We start from the raw sequence: 11,331 nt of genomic DNA on the forward strand, positions 1-11,331 counted from the left end.
TATTCTTTCAAATAAATATAATGTTCCATGAAAAAAATAAAAAGTTTAGTTCACATTTGGGTACACAGTTTAAGTATTTTTTGTGCATTTCCCATTTAATCATGCAGACTTTTAAAAAGACATTTACTTAAAAATTGAGATTTAAAAAATTAATATTTTTTGCTGTTTCATCAAGGACATTCTTAAATAAACTGGCCTTTTGTTTATTTACTTTTTCGAGTGTGTGGCAGTTATGGGTCCAACTATTGGTACCACTGGTGTCACTGCCTTGATCCATATGAGGTACCAGCAGCTTTACCCACTATTGGTACATCAGCTTTATTCATAGCAAATAAAGTCTTGGTATTATTATGAAAACACTATTGGTCTTGCAGATATTCTGAAGGTGTTTCTGGACATCACACTTTGAGGACTGATGATCTATGGTATTTGTGGGGATTTGAGGGAGAAAGAATCAAGGATGTCTTGCAAGTTTTGAACCCAGGTGCCAAGCAAATGGCAGGTTGTGAATTGATGTCTGCTGAATGAATTAAAGAGCCCAAGATTCTTTAAATATTTGCTTAGTGAATGTACTGATGCAGGTAAGAATGATGGGCAGAACATTACCTGAAGTGGGGAAAAGATCACACTTTTAGGAATTAGGAAAATCTGCTTTCCAGGTCTGGGTTTGACACTTAGCAGCTGTGGATTTAATTTGATTCTACTGAGCCTCAATTTCACCAGTAAAATGAGGGTAGTAATGTATATGTTTATGGCAAAAACTGAGACAGACTAAGTGAAATGAGGAGTCCCTACATGGCGCAGTTAACACGCTCAGCCCAGCTTTATTAAACATGTAAGTAACACACATTTGGATTCTCTGGGTAGTAAAAATGGTTAATGTGCTCAGCTGCTATCCAGTAGGTTGGTGATTGGAGTCCACCCAGAGGCATCTCAGAAGAAAGACCTGGCGATCCACTTCAGAAGAATAGGCCCTTGAAAACAATAGGGAGCACAGTTCTACTCTTATACACAAGGGGGCGCCATCGCTTAACTTTTGGTCAAGCGAACTGTGAATAAAATCTTTAAGACAGGTTTTGGTACACAGAAGTGAAAAAACCATGTGAGTCATCATAAAATCAGTTCATGATAATTTAAAGGAGAACATCTCAGACGACCTAGGTGGAAATGCAGATTTAAATTAAGAAAGATAAGTGTAGATTGCAGACAGTTTTGGCAGCTAGTCATTCATTCTTTCTACTAATGTTTTAGTGAGGGCCTCCTATACCAAGAGAGGAGACTATGGGAGGTAAAAGATCGCTTGATACCTCTGAGGGAATGAAGCTCCAAATCAATAGAAAATAAGAGGAAAAACACTATCTGGAGGTCAGGCACAATTGCTCAGCGGAAACACCACGTCTGACGGGTCTAAGATTCTGTGGAGCGCCCAGCTAAAAAGGCATTCACACAAGTTTGTTAGGAAATAATCTTCAAGAACCAGTGACAAGAAATCTGGAAAATAACTTGTCCTGGAGACAGAAAGAACGTAATTCCTTCAGAATCTAGCCCAAGCGTAAAACCGGACTGCCTTCTTAGCGCAGTGGGCAGCGCGTCAGTCTCATAATCTGAAGGTCCTGAGTTCGAGCCTCAGAGAGGGCAGTCTTTTCTCAATCTAGAAGTTTTTTTTGCTCGTGGCGCTTCTGCAGGTGTTAATCACTTTTCTCTCGGAGATAAAATACCCAGAGCGTTCTGAGATAGCTGTACTTACTTGCAGCTGGGACGGAGTTCCTTCTTTTCTAAAGTATCTCAAAAGTGGAATTGTGTCAGCCTAGGGCTTTCTCAGGGTAACGGCCTCCGGGTTCCCGTTTTACCGTAGCTCCCCGCATTAAAAAAAAAAAAAATTTTTTTTTTTTGAATGTTTTATTTTCTGAGAAGTCCTGGAGACGTTCCACCCTTAGTCCCGTTCTGGCCCCACCAAGGCGGTGGCTGTGGGGCTCCCGGAGATCCGCATGGTCCTGGAACACCCTGTAATATTTATTCCCGAAAAAACCAGTTATTCAAAATAGCCAAGAGCGCCGGAGTTGGCGGAAATTGTACCTGGTCACTTACTCTCCAGCTTTGGTCCTCCGTTCTGCCTCGGTCTGCGACTGCGACTTTCCCTTGACTTCTCGGAGGTTCGCACTTGAATGCAGATGAAGAAAACATTGTTTTCATATATATATATTTTTATCTTCTAGCTTTTAATTTTATGGGCACATAGAAGTCAGGGAAACATTGGACGTCTTTGAAACGTAGGAAATTTGAGTTTTTTGGCATTTTTGCCCCCGTGTCTCGGTGGTTAAGGACTCAGACTGCTAACCAAAAGGTCTGCAGTTGGAAACCACCAGCCGCTCCTTGGAAACTCTATGGGTCAGTTCTACTCTGCCCTGCAGGGTCGCTCTGAGTCGGATAGTACTCGAGGACAATGAATTTTTTTTTTTTTTTATTTAAATAGTTCCACATACGACAGGACTGGCAAAGTTTTGACCGACACTCCCAAGGATTGTAGTTAGACGACCGTCTTCCGCTTCACTTCCCTTTCAGAACTGTTCTCTCCTTGCCATAGCTTTGGCATTTTGCCTACTTCTTTGCCCCCAGGGGAGCAGCTACATAAAATACAAATTAACATTTCAACTATCCTAACGCACTTGGAAACTCTATTAACACACTTTAAAACGTGGGACCGCAGCATCCGCTAATTGGTTTTGCCTGAAAGAGCAAAAGAACAAAGAAGTTTGGGTTTAGTCCATCTGTTTTTTTTGACTGGCGATTGAACTTTTTTCCCAATAGACCAGCCAAATATTGCCATTTTCTAATTAATGAATTAGCACACTTATCGTTACTGTTTATTCTGCTTTTTCAGTATTTCTTTTGTCTTATTTTGTTGAATGCACAGCTTATTTAATCATTTGTACTTGAAAAGTATTTAAGACTGAAATCTAAAATCTAAGATATACTATGAGGAATGCTACAAAATTTGTCAGCACATCATTTTCATTATTTTCAAATTAGTCCGATAATGTACTTTAAAGATTTTTCTAATGTTTGCATTAAGAATTAATATTTTTTGATAAATAATTTGGTGTTCAAGTTTCCTTTTAATACAATTTTCTATTTTCACCTTGTTTATATTTCCTATGTTAATAAGTAATATTACATCCATGTATGCACATAATTTAGTAAAAAGAAATAGAATTTACCACCCTTCATTTTTCTCATTATTAAATTAATTTTTAAAATCTAATGTGTAGCATTGAATAAAAATTGAATGTTAATGAATAGATCTCAAGGTTGTCATATTGAATAAAGCAATTAAGATATTATTAAGATTCAAAATACTGAATATAACTTGATTTGTTTGCTAATGTCCTATACAAATTATGTTTTCTGATATATTTAAATTGAACAGTGCTAAGTGTGAGAGATGCCACACTATGAAATTATTTTAATTTTATCCATGTCCTTAGTCTTCATTTTACTGTTGGGAGGACAGAACACTTGTTAATTCGTCCTATAGCATGAGGAAAACAGATTTGTGCTGGAATCGATGAGTTGTCCTACCTGCCTGTAATTATTAGATTCCTTTAGCTCATTCTTTTACCTCTCTTAGAGCTGGGATTAAATTGAAAAAATAACATAATACCATTTAGCTTTTCCCTAACAGACTAATCATTTGGAATTCATATCTGTCTCCTCCAGCCCGTTTTTTTCTTTCTACCACAATCCACCTTTATTCCAGATGTCCTGATCTAACCCTAGACACTGGGGATACATTCGGAGAACAAGAAAGGAAAAGCCTCAGGAGGTGTACATTCTAGGGAGAAGATAGACAGTACAGCAGTAATTTAGTGATACTCTTCAATACAGATATATTTTTTGTAGAAGATGGAGACACAGAGGGCTTTAATTTAGTTGAAGTGGTTAGAAAAATGCTCTCTGATGAAATGACATTTTTTTTGAGACCTGAATGATTGAGAGGAAGGCCACAGAGTCAACTCTGGAGCAAGATTGGACAAGTTCTCAGTGAAGACTGTTAGCTAGAGTGAAGGGCCTCTGGGATGAGCCAACCAGCCTATAAAGGAACCAATGAAGAAGCCCAGCCACCACCTCTATGGCACTGGGTGTCTGTGCAGCTGAGCCAACTGTGAGCATTTTCTCAACCCATTTCCTCTACACTGCATCACTGCCCTCACCAATGCTAGTTTCCCAGGACTCCTTCGTGTCCTGAGCATTATCAAGAGGCTTCTTGATGGCTCAAGACCTGAGAACCTGAGACTCAGGTGCTTAGTTCAGGTTGGAGAGGAAAGCTGTGAGCTAGGGGTGAAATGCAAGGACTCTGCTGCTCTGCAATAGGAGCACCAAACGCCTCTCTATCTTCTCTTCACTGTCTTGACCCTCACTGGGATCTGAGAACTGATGGGGATAAAATTGCTTTTCACTAATTCTCAGTGGGGAGGTCCCCCGCCTCCATATTTCTGCCTCTAAAACTAGAGGAAAAAATCATCTCAGGTTTTGGCATTGGTGCTGGAAAATTGCATCTATGTTTTCCTTTTTTAATTTTTGAGGCCATTCTAAGGATATACATCAGGACTGTCATTACAGTGAGCTGTAATGTCAGTGATGGAGGGATCTGAAACAGACCATTACACTTCTTCTGTGTTGACCACCTATTTCCGATTACCCCCCTGCTCCCACACTGCCCAGATGAATTTTCTCTAAAGGTTTCACTAGGTCTCAGAATCTTCCTTTCACTGACTCTCTCGCTCTTCATGCCCCCTCCCCAGGCACTTCAAACTGGGAGACCCCAGACTCACAAATTCTCTGGTTTGTCTAGCTTTTCTAGGAGCCAGCCATTAGCTTTCTTGTTTCCCAGGCTGTTGTCTGCTGTGTGCCAAAAACTCATAGCGACCCCGTGTGACAGAGTAGAACTGCCCTGTAAGATTTCCTAGGCTGTAATATTTACAGAAGATCGGCAGGTCTTTCTCTCTCGGAGTCACGGCACCCCAAAAATAGACGAGAATATTCAGGGCAGCTCAATACAGAGGAACTTAGCCTGCCTTACTCTTAATTCCTGGGACCTACTCTAGCCTACTTGGGGCCCCAACTCTACCACTCCCCTCATGATTTCCTTTGTCCTGGTCTTGTTTTTAGAAACTCTGGTGGCGTAGTGGTTAACTGCAATGGATACTGACCACAAACTTGGCAGTTGAAATCCACCAGGCTCTCCTTGGAAACTCGGGTAGTTCTACTCTGTCCTATAGTCGCTATGAGTCGGAATCGACTCGACGGGAATGGGTTTGTTTTGGGGGTTTTTTGGCCTTGTTTTCATCCAGTGAAAAAACTGGAGAATGCGGGTGTCGATCCCGGTACCTCTCGCATGCTAAGCGAGCGCTCTACCACTTGAGCTAATTCCCCTCACTTGCCTCCGTTATGAGTCAGAGTTCACTCGGAAGCAGTGGGTTTGGTCCCTTTTTTTTTTTTGTTCCGGATTTGGACTCACTTGCAATTCAGATCAACAAATGCCGCGCCCTCTTGCCTCCAAGGTTTAAGCCAGGATCCAAATACAGTAACTGCTTAGCATCTCAGAGGCTACCTCGGGCAAGAACGCGGGAGGGACATTGATTTGAGAGGAGGAGGGAGGGGCTAAGGAAGACCTGGAGAAGATCGCTGTGGGAAATTTCTTGTTTCCATTATAATTTATACTTCCCAATTTCATGGAAGAGAAGAAAGCAAGTCGTATCTAGGGGAGGCTACGACGATAACTGCCGGGTTAATTAGCTGTTGTGCCTAAAAAGGTTAGGATTATCAATTGACCGTTGACGTAGTGATGTCTAGGAGATGGTTTGGAGTCGCATTTCCAGGATCCACTTTCACCTGCCAACTCCCAGTGTGGCTAAACCAAAACCAAACCTCTTTCGGTCCAATCAGTTCGGACTTCTAGGGATCCAAAAGACAAGCAGAACTGCCTCATAGGGTTTCCAAGGTTGTAAATCTTTAGGAAAGCAGACTGCCACATCTTTCTCCCCTGGAGCAGCTAACGGAACGGGTTTGTTAGCAGTTGAGCGCTTTAACCACTGCACCACCAGGGCTCCCCCAGTGCGACTAGCTATGTATAAGCAGAAAATTATGTTTACGGGTATAACTTGTACATTTATAGGTAAGACAAGATGAGCATTTTAGTTTAAAATCCCAATGAAATATTCCAACCTTCAGACATGAAAGGATATTTGTTTTGTTTTCAGTTGCTGAAAAATCACTGTTAGAAAGAAATCAACGTTCAGCTTTAATTGTTGGCACTACAATACCTATCTGGAAACAGGTGGGGGCCGTGCAGTGTTTGGAGAGTTGTTTAGTCTACTGGTTCCTGTTCCTCCCATTCCCCTTCCAACAACATTGTAAGTCCCTTGTGCTCCACATTCTCTCTGAGCCATCCCATCATGAAAAAACCTTCAGCTCCTCCAGGCCAGCAGCAATGGACTGTCTCCCTGATATCTGGAGGCTGCACATACCTCCCTCTGTGCAGTCTTTTCAGAATATTGTGATGGATTTTCCTCCTGATTTTCATCTAGACAGGAAACTCATTTTCTTTGTGTGTTGTTAGCATACATGGAGATCTTATCCATTAAATCCCAGTTTTATTGAAGGAATAAAAATAAGTTATTTAGATGACTCAAATAAGAGTGATCAACTGGACCTTTGAGCCTGGAATGACCTGAGAAAAACTTGATACAGGGCCTGATAGAGCTGCAAGACATCCCCTGTCCAAAGGTTGGGGCTGGGAGAAGATATGAGAACACTATGTATAGAGTGAATGGCAGGTGTATAGATTAACCGCTGGTCTTTGTGGAACCCCAGGCAGATTGACAGGGCTAGAGCTGCCTCTGGTTACAGTTCAGCCTCTGTCTATCTGCCTTAGATCCCCGTGCCCCACCAGGCACTGTTTGATCTTCCCTCACAGAGGGTTTGAGCCATGGGTAGCTGGGAAGTGAATGTTGGGTTTAGGTTTCCATAGCTTGAGTCTCTTTACTCCAGAGCCTGTAGACTTTTGGCGGAGCACTTGAAATTCCACTCCCTTGCCTCCAGGCCATTAATAACTAATGGAGGCTGCCTGCCTGGGATTCTCCTTTCCTTCCCTCTTTGCATCTCCAATCTAATCCTCATCCCCGCTCTCAACCTTGGGCAGATAGGTAAGAAGTGTTGCCAAGACTGGAAAACAATTTAATTTTGAAAATCTCTTTTTTCAAGGTTTCTGCAGTCCTGAGCATATTTAGTTTCTGGCCCTGGGCATCCAAATTATCTCTGTAGATGAAGACTGCTGTGCAGAGTCCAGAGAATTTGGACTAAAATTGAGGATAAAGTAAACAATGAATACACATTAGTCTGTTTTTTTTTTTTTAAATAGAGAAGTACAGAGACCACTGAGACAGATATTTAGTTTTTAAATTTTGCATGTTTTGAATAAAAAGACAAAAACCCATTGCCATCAAGTTGATTCCAACTCAAGAAGAGAGTAGAGCTGCCCCATAGAGTTTCCAGGTAGCACCTGGTGGATTTGAACTACTGACCTTTTCTTTAGCAGCCATAGCTCTTAACCACTATGCCACCAGAATTTCCAATATTTTGAATAGGTAATAAAATCATATAGTTCAATATTCAAGAGGTTTTTCCAAAGAATGGTAGTTAAGAATTTCCCTCCCAGCTTTTGGTAGAATAGACATTTTTATAATGTTAAGTCTTCCTATCCACGAGCAAGGCATGTTTTTCTGCTTATGTAAGTCTCTTTTGGTTTCTTGCGGAAGTGTACTGCACTTTTCTTTGTACAAGTCTTTTACACCTCTGGTAAGATATATTCCTAAGTATTTTATCTTCTTGGGGGCTACTGTAAGTGGCATTGATTTGGTGATTTCCTCTTTGATGTTCTTTTTGTTGGTGTAGAGGAATCCAACTGATTTTTGTATGTTTATCTTGTATCCTGAAACTCTGCTGAACTCTTCTATTAGATTCAGTAGTTTTCTTGAGGATTCCTTAGGGTTTTTTTGCATATAAGATCATGTCATCTGCAAATAGAGATAATTTTACTTCTTCCTTGCCAATCTGGATGCCCTTTATTTCTTTATCTAGCCTAACTGCTCTGGCTAGGCCCTCCAACACAACGTAGAATAAGAACGGTGATAAAGGGCATCCTTGTCTGGTTCCTGATCTCAGAGGGAATGCTTTCAGGCTCTCTCCATTTAGGATGATGTTGGCTGTTGGCTTTATATAAATGCCCTTTATTATGTTGAGGAATTTTCCTTCCCTTCCTATCTTGCTGAGAGTTTTTATCATGAATGGGTGTTGAACTTTGTCAAATGCCTTTTCTGCACAATTGATAAAATCATGTGATTCTTGTCTTTTGTTTTATTTATGTTAATTGTTTTTGTAATGTTGAACCATCCCTGCATACCTGGTATGAATGCCACTTGGTCATGGTGAATTATTTTTTTGATATGTTGTTGAATTCTATTTGCTAGAATTTTGTTGAGGATTTTTACATCTACGTTCATGAGGGATATAGGTCTATAATTTTCTTTTTTTGTGGTGTCTTTACTTGGTTTTGGTATCAGGGATATGGTGGCTTCATAGAATGAGTTTGGTAGTATTCCGTCCTTTTCTATGCTCTGAAATACTTTTAGTAGTAGTGGTGTTAACTCTTCTCTGAGAGTTTGGTAGAACTGTGCAGTGAAGCTGTCTGGACCAGGACTTTTTTTTGTTGGGAGTTTTTCGATTACCTTTTCAATCTCTTCTTTTGTTATGTGTCTATTTATTTGTTCTACCTCTGTTTGTGTTAGTTTAGGTAGGTAGTGTGTTTCTAGGAATTCATCCATTTCTTCTAGGTTTTCAAATTTGTTAGAGTACAATTTTCCATAGTAATCCGATGTGATTCTTTTAATTTCATTTGGGTCTGTTGTAATATCGCCCATCTCATTTCTTATTCGGGTTATTTGCTTCCTCTCCTGTTTTTCTTTTGTCAGTTTGGCCAGTGGTTTATCAATTTTGTTGATTTTTTTCAAAAAAACCAGCTTTCAATCTTGTTAATTCTTTCGATTGTTTTTCTGTTTTCTATTTCATTTAGTTCAGCTCTAATTTTTATAATTCGTTTTCTTCTGGTGCCTGTGGGTTTCTTTTGTTGCTCTCTTTCTATATGTTCAAGTTGTAGGGATAATTCTTTGATTTTCGCCCTTTCTTCTTTTTGGATGTGTGCATTTATTGATATAAATTGGCCTTTGAGCACCGCTTTTGCTGTGTTCCAAAGGTTCTGATAGGAAGTGTTTTCATTCTCATTGGATTCTCTGAATTTCTTTATTCCATCCTTAATGTCTTCTATAATCCAGTCTTTTTTGAGCAGGGTATTGTTCAGTTTCCAAGTGTTTGATTTCTTTTCCCTGTTTTTCCTGTTATTGATTTCCACTTTTATGGCCTTATGGTCAGAGAAGATGCTTTGTAATATTCCAATGTTTTGGATTCTGCTAAGGTTTGCTTTATGACCTAATACGTGGTCTATTCTAGAGAATGTTCCATGTGCACTAGAAAAGAAAGTATACTTGGTTGCTGTTGGGTGGAGTGTTCTGTAGATGTCTACGAGGTCAAGTTGGTTTATTGTGGCATTTAGATCTTCCGTGTCTTTATTGAGCTTCTTTCTGGATGTCCTGCCCTTCACTAAAAGTGGTGTGTTGAAGTCTCCTACCATTATTGTGGAGTTGTCTATCTCACTTTTCAATGCTGGTAGAGTTTGTTTTATGTATCTTGCAGCCCTGTCATTGGGTGCATAAATATTTAATATGGTTATATCTTCTTGGTGTATTGTCCCTTTATTCATTATTTAGTGTCCTTCCTTATCCTTTCTGATAGACTTAACTTTAAAGTCTGTTTTGTCAGAAATTAATATTGTCACTCCTGCCCTTTTTTGTTTGTTGTGTGCTTGATATATTTTTTTCCATCCTTTGAGTTTTAGTTTGTTTGTGTCTCTAAGTCTAAGGTGTGTCTTTTGTAGGCAGCATATAGACGGATCTTTTTTTTTAATCCATCCTGCCACTCTCTGTCTCTTTATTGGTGCATTTAGTCCATTTACATTCAGGGTAATAATGGATAGGTATGAATTTAGTGCTATCATTTTGATGTCTTTTTTGTGTGTTGTTGACAGTTTCTCTTTTCCACTTAATTTTATATGCTGAGTAGATTTTCTTTATATATTGTCCTTTCTTCATATTTGTTGTTGTTGATTTTATTTCTGCTGAGTCTCTATTTTTTTCCTGCATTTTATTTTGATGAGTAGGATTGTTTGTCTCCTTTGTGGTTGCCTTATTATTTACCCCTATTTTTTAAAATTTAAACCTAACTTTTATTTCTTTGTATCACAGTATCTTTCTCTCCATATAGAAGGTGTAGGATTATATTTCTCAGTCCCTCTTTATTGTTTATCTTAATGTTGTCTTCTTTTATATAATAACATTGCTGTTACCCTGTTTTGAGGTTTTTTTTTGTTTGTTTGTTTCTTGTTTTGTTGTTTAGGATTTCCCTGTCTGGGTTGACTTCTGGTTGCTCTGCCCAGTGTCCTAGTCTTGGGTTGATACCTGATATTATTGATTTTCTATCCAAAGAACTCCCTTTAGTATTTCTTGTCATTTTGGTTTGGTTTTTATGAATTCCCTCAACTTGTGTTTATCTGGAAATGTCTTAATTTCACCTTCATATTTAAGAGACAATTTTGCTTGGCAGGCAATGTTTTTCCTTCAATTTTTTAAATATGTCATCCATTGCCTTCTTGCCTGCATGGTTTCTGCCGAGGAGTCCGAGCTTATTCTTATTGGCTCTCCTTTGTAGGTGACTTTTCGTTTACCCCTTGCTGCTCTTATAATTCTCTCTTTATCTTTGGTTTTGGCAAGTTTGATTATAATATGTCTTGGTAACTTTCTTTTAAGATCTACCTTATGTGGAGTTCGATGAGCATCTTGGATAGGTATCTTCTCATCTTTCACAATACTAGGGAAGTTTTCTGCCAACAAATCTTCAACGATTTTCTCTGTATTTTCTGTTATCCCTCCCTGTTGTGGTACTCCAATCACTCATAGGTTATTTCTCTTGAAAGAGTCCCACATGATTCTTAAGATTTCTTCATTTAAAAAAAAAATTCTTTTATCTGATTTTTCTTCAAATATATTAGTGCCAAGTGATTTATCTTTTAGTCCAGAAATTCTAGCTTCTACTCGCTCAACTCTGCTCTTCTGACTTTCTATTGAGTTGTCTAATTCTGTAATTTTATTGTTAACCTTCTGA

General features: G+C 39.2%; 1 non-coding gene across 1 annotated transcript; it reads left to right on the forward strand.

Moving 5' to 3' along the window:
• The first annotated feature begins 1,565 nt into the window (after window positions 1-1,565).
• Window positions 1,566-1,638, forward strand: TRNAM-CAU (transfer RNA methionine (anticodon CAU)). The gene has a single exon. It is a non-coding gene; the product is annotated as a tRNA-Met (tRNA).
• The last annotated feature ends 9,693 nt before the right edge of the window (window positions 1,639-11,331 follow it).

This window comes from Loxodonta africana, chromosome 1, assembly GCF_030014295.1.
Source record: "Loxodonta africana isolate mLoxAfr1 chromosome 1, mLoxAfr1.hap2, whole genome shotgun sequence".
NCBI classification, from domain to species: Eukaryota; Metazoa; Chordata; class Mammalia; order Proboscidea; family Elephantidae; genus Loxodonta; species Loxodonta africana.